We start from the raw sequence: 24,467 nt of genomic DNA on the forward strand, positions 1-24,467 counted from the left end.
CCACATTTTTCTGGCAGTTTAATTTAAATTTATTTAGGGGATTTATTTAAATTTGTACTGTGACTAAAGATTGCCATCCCTAAAAAATGTGAGGAAGTAAGATTTTAAAAATCTATTTAAAGGCTGAAAGTCATTTAAAAAAAATACAATCTGAAATGGTATGTTAGTACTATTATTCTTTCTTGACTTAAATAAAAACATAAAATTAGTTTGCATAGTTCATGACAAGCAAATAGATTCTAAACAAGATAATTTAATTATCTTTCTCTTATAAAATAAATCAATGCTTGTTTTCTGACACATTCATCTTCACTTGAAACAATTTGATCAAAATAATTTGTTCTTTTAACATCCAGACACTAGAATTGGTCATTGATTTTAGTAGGTTAGAAAAATCAGTATGTAAACTGTGTGCATATAAATTATTAAAAATATAAAGAAGATATATTCTTCACTTCACTCTGGCTGAACAAAGAATTGACCCATTAGATATCTCTCTAATCTATGCTACTTTCATTATTTTTTCTAAAATCATATATCAAAGAAACAATTTTTCAGTGGCACATTTTAAAAATATGTCATTATTTTGTGGCTTAGTCATTCACTCACTTCCAATTTGTGAGCATTGTCTATTGCTACTTGAATTCTTCAATCTTATGCTTTTATCCTCAGTACATTAGATACATCCATTATATACAGGTACAGTGATCCCCCGGTTATTGCGTTCCCGACCATTGCGAACAGGCTAATTTGCGATTTTTCAACCCGGAAGTCAAAACACCATCTGCACATGCGTGCCCTTTTTTCCTATGGGCACGCATGCGTAGATGGCGCCGGGCAGATCAGCTGCTGGGCGGCTTCCCTGGGTCTTCCCCCTCTTGGGAGGGCGAGCGGCGGGCATCAGCGAGGAGTTTCCCCACCGCCCACGCAAACTCCTCGCTGCCGCTCGCCCGCCCTTCACCCGCCCACGCCGTTCGCTCCCCCTCTTGCTGGCGGGAGGGCGAGAAGCCCTCCCCAGCACCCGCTCGCCCGCCCTTCGCGGCTCGCCCGCCCTTCGCCCGGCCACCCGCCGTTCGCTCGCTGCTCGCCTAGCCACCTGGGTTTGGGGGGGGGTGCTGGCAAGCCGCCCATGCCGGCGGCGACGTTTTAAAACAGCCGTGCCGCTTTCCAATGAGTCCCGAAGACAAACGTCAAACTTCCGCGTTTGTCTTCGGGACTCATTGGAAAGCGGCGTGGCTGCTTTAAAACGTCGCCGCCAGCATGGGCGGCTTCCTAGCAGCCCCCAGACCCCCAACCCGGGTTTGGGGGGCTGCTAGGAAGCCCCCCATGCCGGCGGCGACGTTTTAAAACAGCCGCGCCGCTTTCCAATGAGTCCCGAAGACAAACGTCAAACTTCCGCGTTTGTCTTCGGGACTCATTGGAAAGCGGCGCGGCTGTTTTAAAACGTCGCCGCCGGCATGGGGGGCTTCCTAGCAGCCCCCCAAACCCGGGTTGGGGGTCTGGGGGCTGCTAGGAAGCCGCCCATGCTGGCGGCGACGTTTTAAAACAGCCACGCCGCTTTCCAATGAGTCCCGAAGACAAACGCGGAAGTTTGACGTTTGTCTTCGGGACTCATTGGAAAGCGGCGCGGCTGTTTTAAAACGTCGCCGCCGGCATGGGCGGCTTCCTAGCAGCCCCCCAAACCCGGGTTGGGGGTCCGGGGGGTGCTGGCAAGCCCCCAATCTTCGGCTCCTCGCTAGCGCTGCGGAAGTAAAAACACCATCTGCGCATGCGCAGATGGTGTTTTTACTTCCGCAGCGCTACTTCGCTAAAACCCGCTCGTTGCGGGGGGTCCTGGAACGGAACCCTCGCAATGATCGGGGGATCACTGTACATGCAAAATATTACAGCATCCTGAATAAAAATTCTGAACACAAAAGGACTGTATCTAGATGGAATTATAATTTTCATTTGAAATTATTACCAGCTAGTTTGCCTCTTAATTACTTCATCATTTTCGCATAGGTATGCGAAGCTTCAATCTGAATTTATTGGCAATATTTCCTCAATGCATTACTAAACAAGAAAATAGTTACAACAGTTAAAATATCTCTTAGTTATGCAGGAACATGTGTAACTAAAATAGCAGAGCTCTAAGCTCTTTCCTGTCGACATGGCAATCTATAATTTCAAAAAAGTTTATTTCAACTTTGATCCCAAGAAGTGTAGAATAAATGCTTAGGATGGGAATAGGATAATTTCTATTAATGAAAAATTCTAATAATTTTAGCCTTTTGAATGAAGAATGCTGGTAATTTGAGCTAACAATCCTAGCTTAGATCTGTAACAGATTTTTCCCTATCAGAATGATGAAACACCACAAAAATCTTGAGCCTGACTTGCAAAATTTGGTGGTGCTGTGTAGTTACTATTTTTTTTTCAAGATCATCTGCCTAGAGATTTGACTGTAGAAATTGACCTCTTGCAGTTCATGGAACATATGAGATTTTAACATTTATTCTTAATAAGGTGAGCTACATATAAGACTTGTGCTATAACTTAAGCTTTCCTTCTTCAGCGGTCCTAATAAATCAAGAAGTCTTCAATGAACCTTAGCTTCCTGTTACACCTGAACTGGAGCAAACTGATTATCAGACTCTGTTTTGAAGTTAACTTCCCTAATGGCTGGGATCAAAAACATTTAACCCCTTTTGGATTATGAAGGAAAAAACACCCTTAAATCTTGTGTCTGTCGTTTGAATTTATTAAAATATTTACAGAGTTACATTCCTTAAGCCAGTGTTTTTCAACCACAATTGTGAGCACTGCAACATTTTCACGATTATGTGATCAAAATACAGAGGCTTAACAATTGGTAAATATTTCTGATGACTACAGCATCCCAGGGTCATGGTCGACGTTTGTGACCTTCTCAGCTGGCTTCTGAGAACTGAATTAAATTAAATTAAATTAATTTATTGTATTTCTAAGCCACCCAACTCGCGAAGGACTCTGAGCAGCTTACAACAAGATATATAAAATACAGGTAAAAACTTCATAAAAGATTTAAAAACAGTTTAAAAAATCACATACATACATATCATTCAGGCCGGACCTCGCAATTGCAAAATCAACGGCCCTAAGCCTACAGGAAAAGCTAGGTTGTCAATGCTTTCTGGAAGGCCAGTGGAGTGGGGGCAGTCTGGACCTTAGGGGGGAGTTGGTTTCAGAGAGCCGGAACAGCCACAGAGAAGGCCCTTCGCTGCAGGCCTACCAGCTGATACTGATTAGCTGACAGGACCTGGAGAAGACCAACCCTGTGGGAACTTACCGGTCGCTGGGAACTATGAGGTAGAAACGGTGTCGAAGACAACCTGGCCCTGGGCCAGGTTACCCTAAGAAGCAAAGTTAATAGAGGAAGCCAGATTTGCTTAATGTCCACATTATTCACTTATCAACTGCAGTGATTCATTTAAGAACTGTGGCAAAAGAAGGTTGTAAAATTGGGCATGACTCACTCAATAAACATCATTCTTAATGGAAATTTAGGTCCCAATTCTATTCCTAAATTGAGGACTACATATACAGTGGTACCTCGACATACGAGTTTAATTCGTTCCAGACCCTAGCTCATAAGTCGATCAACTCGCATATCGAGCTAATGCCTTTAGATTTTGTTTTTCGCGCCGAGATAACTGGAAGCAAGGAGATTCTTGCACCCCCTAGTGGAAGCTTGGCTCGTATCCCGAATTTGAGCTCGGGTGTCGAACAGAATTTTCGCTCGCGTCGTGGCTCATAACTTGGAATACTCGCATGTGGAGCAGCTTGTATCTATAGGTACCACTGTACTCTAATATCTTGTGTTGTTGTTTTTTTCTATAGTTGCCTTCAGCAAATCAAAGTCTTAAAATACCTCATAAACTAAGTGGAAAAATAGTCAGCAATGCTGGCCAGTGAAACCATGGTGCCAAGTCACAGGAAAGTTCACATTCATCCTCATTTCCAATTCCAACTTGTAGAATTTACATCCTGAAAATGGATAAGAAATGACACAATTAGCCACATCCTGCTATGTATTATCAAACACCAGGAATCTGAAATAACATTAACACAAGACAATCAGACAGTCAAACCAGAAAGCCTTTTAAATTTAAAGAAACAAGCTAACAAGATTAGACTCCAAAACATGACTTAGGTAGTAGGTGTTATGGCTGGTCCATGTCCTGCTCAGCTGATCATGGATGCATATTGATATCCTAGACCAGTATTCTTGGCACCCAAGTCTGAGAGTGAAGAGGATGAGGAGTTAGAAAAAGAAAGCTAATTAGAGACTGTTGTATCCCCAGAGGTGTTATCGAGTGACTCAGAGGACGATAACGAACCACTTATAGATGCAAGGGTGTGCAGAATTATGTCCAGACAGGATTATTTGAGAAGAAAGAGGTTTGGCTGTGAATAGCTCTATAGAACACTTGGTCACGCCTTGTGACTCTATAAAGGAAAATCTTGTGAGGATTCAGTGTGACGGACAATGTTTCACAATGAAGTAGTTTATTCTGTGCTGTAAAGATCCAATTCTTGGCACCCAAGTCTGAGAGTGAAGAGGATGAGGAGTTAGAAAGAGAAAGCTAACCAGAGACTGTTGTACCCCCAGAAGTGTTATCGAGTGACTCAGAGGATGATAACGAACCACTTATAGATACAAGGGTGCGCAGAATTATGTCCAGACAGGATTATTTGAGAAGAAAGAGGTTTGGCTGTGAATAGCTCTATAGAACACTTGGCCATGCCTTGTGACTATATAAAGGAAAATCTTGTGAGGATTCAGTGTGACGGACAATGTTTTATAATGAAGGAGTTTATTCTGTGCTGTAAAGATCCAATTTGTTTCCTGACTGCTTTGAAAAAAGATACACAGACTGTGTAACAGAGACTTCTGCCAGAATGCTGTGAGTTGGAATGATTAATAGACCCTTATCAGAGAACTTTTAATGAGTTGTTGGAATCTGGCCCGGAAAACTAATTAGCCATGGACTGATGCCCTGAAAAAGATTCCTTTCACTTTTAACTCAGAGATATTATGAACTATTTTTATTAATATATTCATCTTATATTTTCCTGGATGGTCTTTTGTTTGTGAATTTCAATTTCCTAGCTTAGACAGAACAGTAGGGACCAGGGTCTAAGCAATAGTGCTAGATTGGAAAAGAATCAAGTACAAGTAATCCTGCCCGTTATAGTCATAACTCAAGAGGACGTGAATTGAATCATGTTAAATGAATGAACTCTACCCCCCGCTCTCCTTAATGCATTTGTTAATAGAGTGCATGGATTGTTAAGTGTGCATGGGGTACCCCAGGGATGGAGAAGACTGTGGAGAGGCTAGTGCAGGAACAAGACTATCTTCCTCTGGCCATCCCACCCTACGATATCTCATTCCTTGGGGTCCTCACAGTTCCTTGGGCCTTCTCCGCACCAATCCCTTACTATCAATAGCTTACTTATCTTTCAAATATCTCCAGAGCTCAAGATGTTGGGTTAGGGAAGGAGAAGAGTCTCTGGTAGAAAATACTTTTTCTCAGATGCTGGCGAAACTTTTTTCCTTTCATTGTCACTAGATGATAGACCTCTCTGCCCTCCACTATTAGCTAATCTTACATAGTGGTTTAATGGTGGGGAAGAAGGATGCATGCAACCTCTCCTTCCTACAGGCTTGTGTGTGTGCATCGTTATGCATATTTCCCCTCTTTTCAAAAGCACTTTTGCTAAGACAGAAAGTGTGCACAAGGACACATGCATGCGCACTCACTCACTCATTCACTCACTCACACTCTTTCCCTCTTCAGAAAAGTGCTTTTGCGAAGAGGGGAAGCCTATATAAGGGGAAGCATATATAAGGACGCGCACACACTAGTTTTTAAAAAAAATATATTTTTATTGATTTTGTAAATATGGTTACATAAAACAAACATAAAACAGTGCACAGTGCGTGTGCCCATCACCCAATTGACAATAACCATCACCACCACCACCAATTGTGGGGGGTTCAAATATTTACTAGTTTTTATATATACCACTACCACTTGAGCGCTTTCCAGTGCTGCAGTTTTTATTTCTTTAAAATCTCTTAGTTCTCTTTGTTTAATTAATATCGCTATTTCTTTTGTAATTGTCCAATTAATATTTAACATTTTATTTATTTAGTTCTGCACTTCCTTCCAAAATTTCTGAATTTCTACACACTCCCAGAACATATGCATGAAAATTCCTTTCTTTTGGCAACCATGCCAACAATTACCTTTCTCTTTCCCCTGGAAGTGTGCAAGTTGTGCTGGTGTATAATACCATTTATGTAAGATTTTTCTTCTCATCTCTTTAACTCTTGTGTTCTTAATCTTATGTATATTTTCTAATATTTCTTTCATTTCACTTTCATCTATTTGTAAATCATTTTGCCAGCATCTTGTCAAGCCTTTTATTACTTCCTCTTCTGCTTGCGATAACATTCTATATATATTACTAGCTTGTGCTTTTGTATCATTGATCTTTTCTTTTAATATTTTCTCTAAGCAATTTTCTTCTCTCAAGAAAGCTTCTTTATTCTCACTTTTATTTAAATATTTATTTATTGCATTAATCTGCAGCCAGACGCGCACACACTAGTCTATAGCAAAGTTTGCCATTGACTGCATGCCTTTTCCCACCTCCCCACTGTTAATTCCACTAGTATAAGACTAGAGGAGCTAGTGGTGTGTGCGTGGGGAGGGAAGTTTACCATCAGGTGATAATAAAAGGAAAACAGCTTTGGCAGCATCCGAGCTAAAGATGGCTGCTTTTCTGCCACATGACTCTCTTTTTTTATTTCCTACTTTGACATTTTGAGTTCTGGAGATCTTTAAAATACAGTATAAGTGAGCTATTGGTGATAGGGTGGAGAGGATCATGTGGAACCCAGTGAACTAGCAAATAGCTTCAGTACCTATGGGTACCTAATGGTGAAAAATGGGGAATTATAGGAAGGGGACTTGTTGCAGCATCAGTCATAAAAGCGGATGACCACGGTGGTGCTGAAACATAGGCAACTTCACAACCAGTTGTAAATATTTGGGGGTGGGAGGTTTTTGTAACTTTGAACCTTTGTTAAATAAACTGCAATAACTTGAAGACTAGCTGAATAAAGAGGGAAAAATTGACAGATGATGGCTAAAATATCTGTGTTTGATTGGGATGGTAATTTTTAGCACTTTATTAGTGCTAAAAAGCTACCTCTATGGAAAATTACGCTCAAGGAATTAACGTATCTTTCGGACTATAAGACGCACCAGTGTATAAGATGCATCAAGATTTCAAAGAGGTAATTATATTTTATATTTTATGTTTGGTATGTATGTGTTGTTTGATTTTTAAATATGATAGGGTTTTATATGCTTCTTTTTTAATACTAGATTTGTTTCGCTATAATATTGTTTTTTATTATTGTTGTGAGCTGCCCCGAGTCTTCGGAGAGGGGTGGCATACAAATCTAATAAATTATTATTATTATTATTATTATTATTATTATTATTATTATTATTATTATTATTTAAGGGGGGGAAAGGTTTTGTCCTTTCCAGACCGCAGAAATACTCTGCAAGCCTCCCAAACCCTCTGCGCACCCCATTTTTTGCAAAAACAGGGGCATTTTTGCCTTTCCTAGGATCCAGGAACACTCTGAAGGCCTTCCATACCCTCTTCGCACCCCATTGTTTTCACCCATTTTTGCAACAAATGCGGCATGCAGATGGTCTGGGAAGCCTGAAGAATGCTTATGGGGATTGGAGGAAGGCAAAAATGCTCCCAATTTGTGAAAAACAGCCCTTTTTTCACCTTTTAAAAAATGGGGTGTTTTTGCCTTTCTTTAGCCCCCATGAGCACTCTGAAGCCTTCCCAAACCCTCTGCACATCCCATTTTTGTGAAAATCAGGTCCATTTTTTTGCAAAAATGGGATGTGGAAGGCCAAAACTGGCTGTATTCTGTATATAAGTCACACTGACAATTCCACCTTCCTTTGTGGTGTGTGTGTGTGTGGGAAAGATATGTCTTATACAGTGTTCCCTCGATTTTCGCGGGGGATGCGTTCCGAGACCACCCGCGAAAGTCGAATTTCCGCGAAGTAGAGATGCGGAAGTAAATACACTATTTTTGGCTATGAACAGTATCACAAGCCTTCCCATAACACTTTAAACCCCTAAACTGCAATTTTTCATTCCCTTGGCAACCATTTAGATTATTATTCACCATTTTTATTTATTAAAGTTTATTTTAAAAAATATTTATTAAAGGTGGACGAAAGTTTGGTGATGACGTATGACGTCATCGGGCGGGGAAAACCGTGGTATAGGGAAAAAACCCGCAAAGTATTTTTTAATTAATATTTTTGAAAAACCGTGGTATAGCCGTTTCGTGAAGTTCGAACCCACGAAAATCGAGGGACCACTGTACTCTGAAAAATATGGTATCCTTGCATCCCATTATTATTATTATTATTAGTAGTAGTAGTAGTAGTAATAGTAATAATAATAATTTATTAGATTTGTATGCTGCTCCTCTCCGAGAATTAAGGCCCCTTCTCAGGTTTGTGAGCTGCTCCGAATCTTCGGAGGGGCGGCATACAAATCTAACAAATTATTACTAATTATTATTATTACAGCCATATGCTTTCTTGTTCCTGGGGGCAGAGCATGACAACTTCATTCGTGTCTCAATCTGGAAATGTCCCCCATGACTGTTTTAGAAAGAGCTCCCATTCTCTTTCCCTTTGTCTAAACCACAATCTCTTTCCTACAACATACGGTACAAGAATTCACAACATCCATTATTTAATTTGTCAATTCAATTTATAACAAGAATATAAGATTGTAATAGATTTCTTCTGTCTGAGCCTAGCAGCATAACTCCTATGGAGAGAATTAATCATCAGCTTGATGCACATCTGACTACTCATGGCAGGAAGGCATATTTATATTGCCTCAGGTTAATTCACAGAGAGAAAGCTATTTGTCCATCCACAACCAATGGGAAGAAGAAATTAGGTTAAAGTATAAGGCTTTAAAGTTCAAATTCCAGTTACAGTAGAAATTGCTATACTGTAGTTTATAACACAAGACACATGCAGGGACGTTTAACATTTATTACTCCAATCACAGTTATATCACACTTTCTGACAAAAACTTTGGATAGCCTTGAAAGTTGATAGGCAGCAGTGAAAAAGTAGCAGCAATGTTTTAACTTGACACAAAACAGCTTCATTTGTTCTTACCTGACAGGGAAATTACACCATTGTCTTGTTTCTAAGAAAAGATGTTTGGGGGCTATTTGTAGTGGTAGATGAGCTTTGTTGTACATGCCCTAAAATGCTTTTTAAAAAATAGTACTTCACATGTTACAGAGCTAAAATTTGCTTATTTCTTTGCTTATTTGATATATGTAGTACTCCCTCTTCAAAATTTTCCTTCCAACAATCGATTGGTCTGAGAATGAATTGAACGGCCCTCAGTCATTCTGAGAGCTTCTTTAACCACAGTCCTGGATTGACTCTCATTTGAAACAATATTCCAGTTTCAAATTACATTTACACATAGGTTTAAGGAAGCAATCAGGGCAGTTCTAACCCTTAATTTGCAAAGTATAGTTTGTTTTTATTTTAGAAACAGTTGAAATTCTTCATGTCAGGCACTTTATTATCTTCTTATCTTGCAGTGGAGGATTTTAAAAAAATGAACAAGCATTTTGATTAGGAACATATTGAATTTCAAAGAAAAGAAGATGGAGAAGACATGATTACTCTACGAGAATCAGAAATTGGGTGTCTGGAAGCCACTAGCATGTGTAGATAATGTAGGATTTTGTATTACTTTACAGTGTTTTTTAAAAACAAATCCAATATGAGTTGTTTTAAGAACAGCAAGTGTACTTTTAAAAATAAACCCTAAGCCTGACAGTACCTCAACCCGTTTATATTGTGGCATGGGAGAACCTACTAGAAAAGGTGAAAAATCACTATTTTCCAACACCATCTCGCATCGCAAGATGGCGTGCATTTCGCCAGTAGACTCAGAAAGAAGAAGAATCAATAAATGAATATGTGGCTGTCATTTGGACTGCTGCCCTGAATTGCAAATTCAGCAATCTTGATGACCTCCTGCTGGACTAGCTCGTCTGTGGGGTGTGAGACATGAGGCTCCAATGCTGCTTGTCAGCCCACATGGAGGTGAAACTCCAGATAGCCCTAGAGGAAGCCAGGGCATCCAAACTTTCTGAAAGGTCAGCTACAGAAATCCAGCAGTTCCTGTCTTCGACTACTCAACCTAACAAAAGTCAAACTATCTGTCATGAGGAAGCTGACTTAGATGACTCCTCGGACCAGGAGGAAAACATGAGTCACCTCAAGACAACATAAAAAAAATGGACTCCAGCTGCGAAAACCTCTTGTCTTGATTGTGGCAGGAACCACAATACAGCTGATTGCAGCTTCAAATCTGCCACTGTTATGCAAAGCTACCTTGACAGCCACCAATGCTCCTGCTGAACCTACCTACCAGTAAAAGCCCTATTGGAAGCCACCGACCGCAGGGATGATTGCTTCTCAATAACCAGAGTCACCTATCCTCACACCATGGCAGTCAGCCAGGCCTCTCTGGCCAGCTCAGCCCACAAACTCTACCTCATGGTCAAGATATAAAGGATGGCTTGCAAGATGAAGGTTGACACCAGCTCCTCCAAATCTTTGATCTCTTGGACCACTCACAAATCCTTCTCTGGGCTCCTGCCACCCATTGTTGTGAATGGTCACTTACCTAGTCTCCAGGGTTTAGCATAGTTGACTTCCCTTGGCCTCAAAGTGTCTGGCATCAACTCAACCAACTCCGACGTGTTTGACAACCTTGCACTGAATTCACAGATTTGTTTGACAATGGCCTTAGTAAATATACGGGGAGCCCCATTTCATTTAATTTGGACCACCTGGTGTCACCAATTTGTTTAAAGCTTAGGCAGGTCCCCTTAGTACTCCGCCCCAAGGAGGATCTAAAACTAGATGGGCTCATTGCCCAGGGGGTGTTGGAAGCAATGGACTACTCTAAGCGGGAGACCCCCATAGTAATTCCCCTGAAACAGGATGGCTCTATTAGGATTGATTACAAGAGGAAACTTAACAGTGATCTTCAACCCAACCCATACCCTGCGCCAGTAGTGCAGCACCTCCTGCATTCCTTGGGAGGGCACCGTGTCCTCCAAACTATATTTTGCCTATGCTTATCAGCAACTCCAGGTGGATGAAGCCTCTGCCATGGCTCAGACTATTGTCACCCACTGGAGTGCTTTTAAGTGCAAGTGCCTCCAGTTTGGTGTCAGTGTTGCCCCAGGCATCTTCCAAAGCGTAATGGAAAGGCTGCTCTAAGGATTGCAGGGGATGGTTCCCTACTTTGATGATGTCTTAATGTCTGCCTCCAGTCAGACTGACCTCACCTGCAAGATAAGGGCTGTTCTGCATTTTTGAAATGCTGGGCTAAGACTGGGAAAGAACAAGTGTAAAATTGGGGTTCCCAGGGTTGGATTTTTAGGATACCTAGTTGATGCCTCTGGCATCCATTCCACTCCTTCTAAATTGGATGCCGTTTAGATGGCCTTGCCCCTCATCTAGGGTGCAGCTTCAGGCTTTCTTAGGTCTGCTCAACTTCTATGCTATTTTTCTGCCCCATAAGGCTTCTGTAGCTGGGCCATTACATTGACTATTAGATGCCAAGTTGGCATGTCAATGAGGTCCTGTTGAGTCTAGGGCAGGGGTAGGCAAAGTCTCTTCTATGACTTGTGGACTTCAACTCCCAGAATTCCTGAGCCAATCATGCTAGCCCAGGAATTCTGGGACTTGAAGTCCACATGTCATAGAAAAGCCAACTTTGCCTACTGCTAATCTAGGGCATTCCAAGACATTAAGGATTTGCTGGCCTCTGGAGCTGTCCTGGTACAGTACAGTGAAAGCCTGCCCCTACTATTGGCATGTAATGCTTTGTCCTATGAGGTAGGGGCAGTCCTCAGCCACCTCATGCCCAATGGTTCTGAGGTCCTATTGTGTATTATTCTAGGACTTTATCTGCAGCTGAGTGTAATTACAGCCAGTTAGATAGCCAAGCCCTGGAATGTGTAGCTTAAACCCATATAATAAACACATAAAATCTAGAAAGGTGGCTGAGCAGTGATTTCCCAGAATCCGTATAAGCTCTAGCTGTGCTCATACCTCAATTAAGCACTTTTCACTTTCTCCACTAACTAGATAAAGGTTGATTTCCTTTTCTCCCAAGTCTTGATGATTATTTAAAATATATTCATTATTCTAAGAGTTATATAAAAACAACTTGATAGAATAGAATAGAATAGAATACTTTATTGGCTAAGTGAAATTGGACACACAAGGAATTTGTCTTTGGTGCATATGCTCTCAGTCTACATTTTAAAAAATATACATTTGTCAAGAATCATGAGGTACAACACTTAATGATTGTCAAATAAGCAATGAGGAAAAAAATCAATATTAATAAAAATCTTAAGGATACAAGCAACAAGTATGGATATGGAAGCATTGCATCAATCTTTTAAAGGAAAGCTGTTGAAACTTTAACAATAAATTATATATTATTGAATTTATAAACCAGACAAAGTGACTTATAATAAATATATCAGGCAAAGGAGTGTGACAAGATTGTATTCTTCTGTTCCCTTTTTATATTCTGAATACATCCTGGATTGGAAGATGACTGTTGGAGAAGAAACATAATAACCTGCGCTATTGTTGACTCTATTCTCATAAATTAAATACTTTCCCCATTTAATAAAATCTCTGTCAGAAGAATACCTCTATCAGGTATTCTAAATAGAGAGATTCTTTTTATTGTAATATCTATGGAAAGTAATCGTTTTTCAGGTTTAGAGGTTTTTTGTTTCCTTTGCTATTCTGCAATGACTACTTTAGTTTTCATATATTTTAATTATATTTTAATTATTTTATTAATAATTATTTTATTATAATAATAAATTATTTTAATCTGCAAAATCCATGATAAAGAAGTTGCTGAAACCTTAGCTTTCAATTTTTTCTTTTAGCCTCAGCTTAGCTTAAACATTTTATATAATTTCTAACACAACTTTATGCCAAATTAGAGCTGGTGTTTCGTTTTGCTTATTCATTGCATATCCATACATTGAACTAAGCATTCCAAAGATAAAAAGAGTTCCAAAAACCCCCAAGGTATTCTTTAATATTTGGATATTTTCCTAATTTTCATTGGCTTGCACTTTTAAAATGACTTGGCTGAAAATAATTTAAATTTATTTTAAAATTATTTTGGCCATTTCTAATGCTTTTTATTAATGTGGTTGTTTTGCATTAATGAAGCTGAATTAGGCACTACCTCATTGCTGACACCAATACTGTAAAAGCTATTTGTGCATATTATGAATGTATGTTTCTTAGGTAATTTAAACAGATTTCCCCCCCTCTTTCCTTTTACTAATATTTCACAGGCATCTTTACAAATCTAAAAAATATATTTCCATGAAATAAACAGACTGTAACCGATAACAGTAGACAGAAAAAACAATATTATTCAGTAGTAGGATTTTCTCATAGTCATTCTGACTGAAAAGAATTTCAACAATCAATTCATAGTACAAAGTGACAGTTCAAGTTCATTAAACAGACTTAATCCCTTTGGGAACATCAATAGTCCTAAAATAATGAAACTATACTTAGTTTGAGTCTGCGGAGAGGGGCGGCATACAAATCTAAATAATAAAATAAATAAATACTGTAAATAAATAAAGTTGGGGGTTTTTAATGTAATTTTATTATTAGATTTGTTCCATTGTTATACTGTTTTTATTATTGTTGTGAGCCGCCCCGAATCTTCGGAGAGGGACAGCATACAAATCTAATAAATTGAATTGAATTGAATCTTGTAGTCAGGTTTTCCATTCCCACTCCAACCACAACCCAATGCAGATTCAGGAGCTGCTGGAAAGGGAGGGGAGATCATAGATTTTATGCTCTTTCTCTCAATGAATAGTTTAAGTGCTCATTAAAAAAGATAAAATGCTACTACACATTAAAAATTGGACTGTAGTCAACTCAGTTTCAGAAAGCTAAAACTAATTGAACTTTATATATTCCATAGACTCTTAACTGGACTCTTAACTGGACTCTGTAGATCACATTTTACCTGTCCAATACTTCCCTGCCATTTCATTATTTCTTTGCATCTCTAATCATAGAGGTCAGTGATGGCGAACCTATGGCACGGGTGCCACAGGTGGCACGCGGAGCCATATTTGCTGACACAGAGACTGTTACCCTAGCTCAGCTTCAATGTCCATGTGTGTGCTGGACAGCTGATTTTTTTTTGCTCCTACAGAGGCTCTGGAAGGGCTTTTGGGCTTCCAGAGAGCCTCTGGGGGGGATGAGGGAGGGTGTTTTTACCCTCCCCGGCTCCAGGGAAGCCTTTGGAGCCTGGGGAAGGTAAAAAATATCCTACTGAGCCCACCAGAAGTTGGGAAACAAGCATTAAATTATGGGTATGGGCACTCACGCATGTGCGATAGCACACATCCACGCTCTTTCAGCACCTGAGGGAAAAAAGATTCACCACCACTGATCTAGGTGGTCATTAGCAGATGAGGACAACTTCATGGCACATCATCCACCCACCCACCCATTCTGTTCAAACTTCAATTTTGAATGTATTTGTGTAACGCCAAACCAATTCTTGATTTAAGGATTGTGAATTTTTATTATATAGTATTCAGTGTATGTGGCACATGTATGGCACATGTGTGTTGGTAGGAGAGTGGGGAAGCCTAGTTTTCTAGACATTATTGCAGCTCAAGTCCTGCCAATCAAAGAGACTAGAGAAGCATATATTTACTGTTGATTTACTATTCCAATCGGAAATAAAATGTTGCTTTGCATTAAATACAATATTCTTTAAGAGGTACAACCCAAAGCTTCAAGAACTATTTAATATACTCTGGACTGAACCAGATTTTCCAGTCCAAATGTTGCCTGAATTCAGAGCAACATTTGTTCATTATCTGTCTCGCATGAGAGAAACACAAAGGATTGTTTTGTTGTTGTTACTCCACGGAGAGTACATTCTTATAATAGGAACTAGCCTGCCAAATGTCACCAGATTGGTTATGGCGTTTCCAAGATATTGGACACTGGGATATAATTTGATGAAAACTGCACAAAACTACACAAAACTCTCAGATAGGGAACACTTAAGTTATGTTTCAGAGAGTTAAGATTTGTAGAACTTGTTTGGGTTTCTTCAAAAGAAAGGATTATTTCTATTTTTTTGGGGGGGTAGGAGGGAGAATATTGTGGAACTAGTTTTCTTAGATATTGCATTGGACTATAAGCAAAAAATCTGGATGCATTTATTCAACAAATTTGATGGCAATTGAATTAATTAATTAACCATTGTTGGTTTACTTTAAAGGAAAAAAGGCGCTAATTAAATTCAACAATAAATCACCCACAAAACAAATTTATTGAAAGCATAACCACAATAAAAGAAATTATTTGAGGTTGGTCATGAAGAGTCCCTGATTTGAAAGACTAGGTCAAGCTACAACAGTCCAATAATCTAATCACAATTATCTTCCCTTTCCACTAGTTTCAAAGCATTTTTTCCAAGAATACTTTCATTTTATATTGCTATAATTTTCAAGAGCTTCTTAGAGAACTGTCCCCCACCCCCACCCCACCCCACTCCATTCATGTCTAATTCTTGGATGTTGCTTGGAAAAGTCGCCTGCAGGTTTTTAAAAAGAGGTTTGCCATTGCCTACTTCCTAGGGCTGAAAGAAGGTGACTGGCCCAAAATCTGCCAGTTGGCTTCATGCCCAAGCAGTGATTGGAACTTATGGTTTTCCTGTTTTTACCATGATATCTTAATCATGACATCAAACTGGTTCTCAGACATCTGGTCTCTGAGTCTGATCCTATGTCACTTAGCCCACATGATTCACCTGATATACATATGAAACTGAAATATATTCATGTTATTTGCAAATTCCTAAAAGAAATAAATGCTTAAAAGCTTACACTTTTCAAAGTGTAAAAAAATAATTACCTTAGAATCTGGCTGCATGGTTCATTATTTTCAATATTACTTCTTGAAGAAAGGCATTGCCTCTATACTCTACAGTAGTGTTTCCCAACCTTTTTTGAGCCGCGGCACATTATTCATATTTTCAAAATCCTGGGGAACACTGAAAGGGTGGGGTGGGGCGGGGGGGCGGGCTAAAGAAAAGTTTGGACAAAAAAACCCTCTCTCTTCCTCCCTTTCGCTCTATTTCTCCCTCTTTCTCTCTTTTCCTTCCTTCCCTTCTTTCTCTCTCTCCATCCCTCTTTCTTTCTTCCTCTATTTTGCTCTCTTTCTCTCTCCCTTCTTCCCTTCCTCTATGTCTTTCTCTCTCCCTTGCTCTCTATCTCTGTCTCTCTTGCTATCTCTTTCTTGCTTTTTTCTCTCTCTCTTGCTCCCTCTCTCTTTCACTGTCTTGCTATATGTCTCTTTCTTTCTCTTTGCCTCTCTTGCTATCTCTCTTTCTTTCTCTCTCTTTCTCTCTCTCTGTCTCTCTTGCTATGTCTCTCTTTCTTTCTCTTTCTCTTTCTCTCTCTCTCTGTGCCTCTCTTGCTATGTCTCTCTTTCTCTCTCTCTTTCTCTGCCTCTCTTTCTTGCTCTGTCTCTCTTTCTCTGCCTCTCTTGCTATGTCTCTCTTTCTCTCTCTCTCTGCCTCTCTTATATGTCTCTCTTTCTTTCTCTCTCTCTCTCTCAGCTGACTGCAAGCGGGAGCCCTGACAGCGGCATCTGGACGTGCTGCTGGACACCGTATATGCCAGGCCCACAGCGCCAGCATGTACGACGTCCAGCAGCACGTCCAACCGCCACCATCAGGGCTCCCGCTTGCAGTCAGCTGAGAGAGAGAGAGACAGCGCTCCCTCTCGCCGCCGCCATCTCCCCGCGACTGCCTGCGGCCGCTGCGGCCGCCCCCCCGCTCCCATCGCCAGTGCCCTCCCGCCGGGCCACAAAGGACACTTGCCGACCCAAAGAAGGAAGGCGGGAAAAAGGCGTGAAGAATGGAGCTCTCCTTCTTCCTGCCTTCCTTCTTTGGGGCCCAGCAGGAGAGCGCCGAAAACCGCGGCATCGAGCAGGAGCCGGGGGACAGCTGCGAGCAGGAGCCCCAGGACGGAAGTACCGGCAGCGCCCCGCCCAGCTGGAGCTTGGCGGCACACCTGGACATGTCTCGCGGCACACTAGTGTGCCGCGGCACACCGGTTGAGAAACGCTGCTCTACAGAATAAGGTGGTTAACTCTTTAACTCATATCCTCTCCAAGTCTGTGGAAGACCAGGGTGCTTAGAAAAATTGCAGGCATCTATGCTGCCTTCCTCCCCTCCTGTTTGAGCCTTCTCCCCAGCATCACCAAGGCAAGGCTGCCTATAAAAACAGCAACCCTGAGATAGGTGGGAGAGGAAATGTGATTCTGGAAGCTCTGCAGCCAGCAACAGAGAAAGCAGCCAAATTAAAGAAGGTGATTTTCTTCACAAAGATTGAGCCATCCAGAGGAAAAAGAAGAGTCACAGCAAAGCATGTGTGCCTTAGATGTTGTCCACTAATAAAGAAACAGCAGTAGAAACCCCAGATAAAAGGGGAATGAAAGACAAATCAGTATCTGTAAAAGTAAAACATTTCTCTATGCAAGTACCATAATAGTAATAGCAGTATATAGTCTAGAGAAAATTGTATATTAGCAATTGAAACGTGCATATATATTTATATGTTTCACTTGTACACTTTAATTTTTCCCCCTAAAATAAAATATCCCAACCCTTGTTTTCCTGGATCTTTTGAGCCTGGGTCAATTAACTTTGCTTCAGTTTAAAATTATTGGAGGTTGCTTGGCAATAGCATCTGAACTTCAATTCCCCAAATTCCCACTGTTGAGAATTCTGAGAACTGAAGTCTAACTGACCTGCAGGTATTTAGTCCGGGGGAACCTTGGCTACCTTTTTTAAAGGCAGGCATCTTAGTAACAGAATTATGTTTCCAGCTAAGGCTAACTAGGCAGAAGCAAATGCCTTCAGATTCATCCTGTTCTAACCAGCATTATCTTTAATTAGAGCAGATAAATCATTCACTCATATACGTATGTACAACTACATATTTATATGCAGCATTTTTTCTTTCCAACTATCACTGTTTATTCCATAATCAACTCTTTTATAATTTTGTTTCATTTTTTTAAAAAAAAACTTCCTTAGATTTTTACATAGTACAGTAGTTATCTTCCATTTTTGTTTTGTAGCAGCTCTATTTTGCCTATTCTTAAATAGGATCTACAAATATTCAGCATTCATTCAGCCTTATTTAATTATGTTTCTTCTTCACTTCACTTTTTAATAATTGGTGAGAAGTTATTTGGCAAATTGTATAGTTATCTAAGCTTTTCTCTTTTATATGAATCATGTTTTCACTATATACAGTAAGCCCACATCATGGGGTAAATCTACAGGTAGATTCCTCCTGCTGGTTATACTGGTTCAGCTGCTGGCAGTTACAATGGCAAACCACAGATCCAGAATTATAATTTCCCATCATATCATTTATACTCAGAATAAGCTTGTAACAAGATAATAAAAGCAAATGAATCAATGTGAAGAATGGCAATATTTTTTAAAAATGCTGGTTCAAATGCTGAATACCTAACAATGTCCTATGTTTACCTGACAACAAATTATTTTTATTGCTATGTACATTTCCGTATCAACTACCCGGTTTACTAGAGAGCTGGAATACAAGCAGATAAAATCTTGGGGCTTTGATCAAGGTCCATTTAAAATCTTATTCAACAAAACTGCTGCTAAGAAAGCAAACATATGAATTATTATTGATCAAATGAAATGAGAATTCTCAACCAACCAGACTCAATCATTATACTTTGGACACATTATGTAAAGGTCTGGCTCTTTGGATAAGATTTTAATGCATAGACTTTGTAGAAACATAGAAAAGGATGATCAACAGCAAGGTGGATGAACTCAGATACAGTGGTAATGGTGCACTCTTGGAAGACTTGAAGGACCAAATTGGGACCAGGTTGTCATGGAAAGAAAATCTATGTGGTTGCTAAGAGTCAACATTGATTTGACTTCACATAATTGACTGAACGTTTAATCAATCAATCTAAACACCGAAGGTAGAATAGAATGTTTCTTTCTCTATCTTTACTGTATTGACTAGAATAGATGAGCTGTTATTTATTTTATTTATTTATTTTAAGATTCTTTTGGATTTATTTCCATTTTAAATATCAAGCATGCAGATAGGATATGCAGATAGGATATGATTATTGAAATCCCTTCCCAACTGAATAATTTATGAGGATGGAATTTGGCTTGTCTTTTTGAACAATTTTATTAAACATTTTTGGAATAATTTTGCTTATGCCATTGTTGTATATAGACTTTGTTCTTTATTCCCTTTTCTGTCTCTATGTCTGTCTGTTTTTCTATCATTTTTAAAGTTTTCTGAAGATGCTTCCCTAATCAGCCCCTCCCACTCTTAATGGTTTTAAGTATACTATCATGTCTTGAACCAGTATTCTCTTTCCAAAAAAAAACCCCCAAACCCCACCATGACATATATATGGCCCTCTTTTCCTAGTCGTATATCAATCAATTGCAATTATGTAATCCATATTGATTTTACTAAAGATACTGTAATAAGGATACTACACAAACTAAAGCCATCTCTATCTATTGGTTGTGATGGAATATGTGCCTACTTTCTCAAAAAAGCTCTCCTCTTCCATAGCTGAATCTCTAAGCACCATCTATGAAGTATATTTTATAATGAGCTCTTTGCCTGTCCTATGGCCATTAGCAACAGTCATAATTATCTTCAGAAAAGGTAACCCCGGCCTTCTTGTGAATTATAGACCAATCTCCCTTTGCTGGAAGCCATCATAAACCAATCCATCACCCTCCATTTAGTGACAAATAACCTACTAATTTGATTTCAGGAAAATTTTTGTCATGTAATCTGCAAGTCATACATTGCAAAAACATTTGGACCTCCCAACTTGCGTAAAGCAATAGATGCAATCTACATAGACTTCTGCAAAGCCTTTGATTCTGTGATATGTGACAAACTTCTGTTAAAACTAAGTTCTTATGGCATTTCTGGATCCTTGCTCAAATTCTTGCATTCCTATCAAACAGGCAACAAATAGTTAAAATTGGAACTGCTAGATCAAATCCAGCAACAGTTAATAGTGGTGTTCCCCGCCTTAGCGTTCTAGGACCAATACTTTCTGCTTTATATAAATGACCTTTGTGATTATATTGTAAGCAGTTGTGTTCTCTTTGCTAACAATGTAAAACTGTTTAATACCATAGACAATTCTACCACCCTACAAAATCACCTAGATCTGAATGGTCAAAACATTGGCAACTCCAAATCTCTGCTGACAAATGTTGAGTCCTGCACATTGGCAATAAATATCAGAACATCAAATACAAGCTGGATGGAAATGATCTAAAAGATGACCCACACTCTGTCAAGGATCTTGGTGTACTCATTTCAAAATATCTAAGCCTCAGAGCATTGCTAAAAAGACATTAAGAACTGTCAACCTTATTTTACAAAGTTTTCTCCCTGGTAAATTTATACTTCTAACTAGGGCATACAAAACCTTTGCCAGACCTATCCTTGAATACTACTTACCTGCCTGGAACCCATACTGTATTGCAGATATGAATACATTAGAGAGGGTCCAGAGGTATTTTACAAGAAGAGTACTCAACTCCTCTGAACTCAATAAAATTCCTTATTCCAGTACACATTAATTTTTAGGCTTAGATAACCTTGAATTACACTGTCTATGTTCCAACCTAACTTAGTACATAAGATTGTCTACGTTAATTCTACTAATTTCTAGTAGTAGAAATTAACGACTACTTTCATTTCAACTGCAATAGCACTAGGGCTATCCATGATTGGAGAAAATATGACTTCTGCAATAGAGTAGTAAATGTCAGGAACATTTTACCTGATCCTGTTGTTAATTTTTCTAACCCCCATACCTTTTAACTTAAATTGTCTTAAACTGCCTACTGTGGACCTTACACATTATTTAAGCGGTCCCCAAGGGGTCATCCATAAGCGCACCAGAGTGCCTACCATCCCTGTCCTACTCTACCTATTTGTATGTACTCATTTTATGTGTTTATGGCTATGCTTTGCTTCCTTATATCCATTTATTGGTGCCATTTCTTCATGTGTTCTGTTTCCTTGCAGTTGTTGACAAATAAAATAAATATAATAAATATAAAATAATATAAACAATTCCCCAGGGATCCATTTATTGTTTATTATTCATTTTCCATTAGAATACTCGTGTGCACAATTCTGAGCTTCAGTGAAATGAGAGATTATGTAGACATAGTGTCTAGGTCTTTTCCTGTATAACCATCAAATAGTTTATGCATGGTATGTTTGTCTGTATGTCTTGCTATTTAAATAAGGGTTTTTTTAAAGATATTTTTAAATATTAGATTTGTTGTACATTGTTTTTATTATTGAGTCTACGGAGAGGGGCGGCATACAACTCTAATAAATATAATAATAATAATAATAATAATAAGTACTATTAATTTTTCTTCATCCCTGATTTTTTTTCCAAAGAAAGGCAGTAAATATGAGATGAAAATAGCTAAAATTAAGAATGATCCTTTTAGAATTCACAGACAGAATCAGCTGACAAAAAAAATCTAGGACTCCATTTTAATTTAGATTTTCTCTTCATTTTGGAAAACAGATATTCAGTGAAAAACATGAAATAAAAGCATTCTATTCTTTATAAATCTATGCGTGTACCATCCGGAGATGGGCGGCATACAAATCCAATAAATAAATAAATACAACAGCAAATGATGGATACTACAAGATACACTTAAAGGAAAACAGCATAGATGTACTGTATCTGCAATTATCTGTCACTTTTTCAAAAATCAATATACTATTATAGTTGAGCACACAAGAAATTCTTACATTTATATAATATTAAAAATAAGACTGGAAGCCTACAGAACCCATACAATTCCCAATGCTTTCTCAAAAGAATAAATTGCAAAGCCTTTCTCTCATCTCTGGGTTTAACTATTTACCAAATATGTTTTCTGTTCTTGGTTTAAATGCTGTGTAGATGTTTATGCATTTGAAGCATATAACTGTGATGAGTCTGAGAAGAGACCAGTATTCCCATTTAAAATTTAGTAATCATGTCTCACAATGAGTTATGTTAATAGTTCAGGCAAACTTCATGTTGAAATATTTTTTACCTAATCTGAGTTTCCAGGAGAGCTTATAATTACTGCAGAGTTCAGAGACATCAATGCAGACAGCAATATGTTTTTGCATCCATCTTAATCTTTTTATCTGGTGTCAATTATTGCTTTAAGGATGAACCAGTAAATACTTATTTGATATCATAGGAACTCAGGTGCTGATGTATTTTAAAGAAGAAAAGAAGAAACAAATGCAAGGAAAGCAAGTAGAATGCTTGGCTGCATAGCTAGAGGTATAACAAGCAGGAAGAGGGAGATTGTGATCCCGCTATATAGTGCGCTGGTGAGACCACATTTGGAATACTGTGTTCAGTTCTGGAGACCTCACCTACAAAAAGATATTGATAAAATTGAATGGGTCCAAAATGGTGGAAGCTCTTAAGCATAAAACCTATCCGGAAAGACTTAATGAACTCAATCTGTATAGTCTGGAGGACAGAAGGAAAAGGGGGGACATGATCGAAACATTTAAATATGTTAAAGGGTTAAATAAGGTTCAGGAGGGAAGTGTTTTTAATAGGAAAGTGAACACAAGAACAAGGGGGCACAATCTGAGGCTAGTTGGGGGAAAGATCAGAAGCAACATGAGAAAATATTATTTTACTGAAAGAATAGTAGATGATTGGAACAAACTTCCAGCAGACGTGGTTGGTAAATCCACAGTAACTGAATTTAAACATGCCTGGGATAAACATATATCCAGCCTAAGTTAAAACACAGGAAATAGTATAAGGGCAGACTAGATGGACCATGAGGTCTTTTTCTGCAGTCAATTTTCTATGTTTTATTTTTCTATAATCAACTTTAACCTTACCCCATTCCTAAGAGGTCTTTAACCTCACCCCATTCCTAAGAGGTCCTTTAGGGGCGTGCATAAGCGCATCGGCATGCTTACTGTCCCTGTCCTAATATTCTCTTTTATTCATATCCATTTCTTGTATTCATAATCATTTTTATACTTACATCTGTTATCTAATACGTTTGATGAAAGAAAGAAACACACACACACACACACACACACACACACAAATAAATAAATAAATAAGCAAACTACCAGTGAATCAGATTCTTCAGCTACACCTACTAAGACTGGGACAGCAGATGCTTTGGGCTTGCTCAAATTTCAAAAGAAGCACCCACATTTATATCTACGCCATTTAGCCACAGTAATGGCTCTCTCTTTTAAACAAAGGACCTCAACTGTCCCAGAAAAATCACAGCTGACACTACGGCAATATTTATTACATTTTTAAAATTTTTGCAAATGCTGTCTACTGGCACGAAATCATGAAAGCATACATTAAAGACTGAAGCATTTGTGAAGGTCAAAATCACTCCAAGTTGGTGAAAAATTGCTAATTAGGAATGATAAACAATGATATTGGATGAGAACTGAGACTGAATTAAGCTATAGCAAAGTAGATTCAGAAAAAGAACATCATTTGCATCTGCAGTTAGAAACCACAATGTCATGGGGGAAGAACAAACCTTTTAACTGTTTACAAAATCCCTTCAGAATCTTGCTTTTCTTTTTTTACTACAGTGATCCCTCTATTATCGCGAGGGTTCCGTTCCAAGACCCTTCGTGATAATCGATTTTTCGGGATGTAGTGGTGCAGAAGTAAAAACACCATCTGCGCATGCGCGCCCCTTTTTTCCATGGCCGCGCATGCGCAGATGGTGTTTTTACTTCCGCACCTGAGAAGACCCAGGGAAGGTTCCTTCCGCCGCCCAGCAGCTGAGGAGCCGCCTGCCTGCCCGCCTGCCCGCCGCTTGTCCGGCCACCGCTTGTCCGGCCACCGCTTGTCCGGCCGCAGCTTGTCCGGCCGCCGCTTTTCCGGCTGCCGCTTTTCCGCCGCTTTTCTGCCCGCCGCTTGTCCGCCGCTTTTCCGGATGCCGCTTTTCCGCCCGCCGCTTGTCTGCCGCTTGTCCAGCCGCCGCTTGTCCGCCACTCGGTGCACGATCAGGGTTTCCCCTTTGCGTGGGCGGCGGGGAATCCTGGGAGTTGAAGACCCAGGGAAGGTTCCTTCGGCCGCCCAGCAGCT

General features: G+C 39.4%; 1 protein-coding gene across 1 annotated transcript in view; it reads right to left on the minus strand.

The window, feature by feature from the left end:
* The window catches only part of ST6GAL2 (ST6 beta-galactoside alpha-2,6-sialyltransferase 2), a 43,104-nt gene extending 39,136 nt beyond the window's left edge, over positions 1-3,968 (minus strand). Inside the window, exon 1 of the mRNA XM_070751843.1 lies at positions 3,893-3,968. The gene's annotated coding sequence lies outside the window, so the exon portion shown is untranslated. The remainder of the gene's footprint in view (positions 1-3,892) is intronic.
* Positions 3,969-24,467: the final 20,499 nt, after the last annotated feature.

Source organism: Erythrolamprus reginae, chromosome 4 (genome assembly GCF_031021105.1).
Source record: "Erythrolamprus reginae isolate rEryReg1 chromosome 4, rEryReg1.hap1, whole genome shotgun sequence".
Classification (NCBI taxonomy): domain Eukaryota; kingdom Metazoa; phylum Chordata; class Lepidosauria; order Squamata; family Dipsadidae; genus Erythrolamprus; species Erythrolamprus reginae.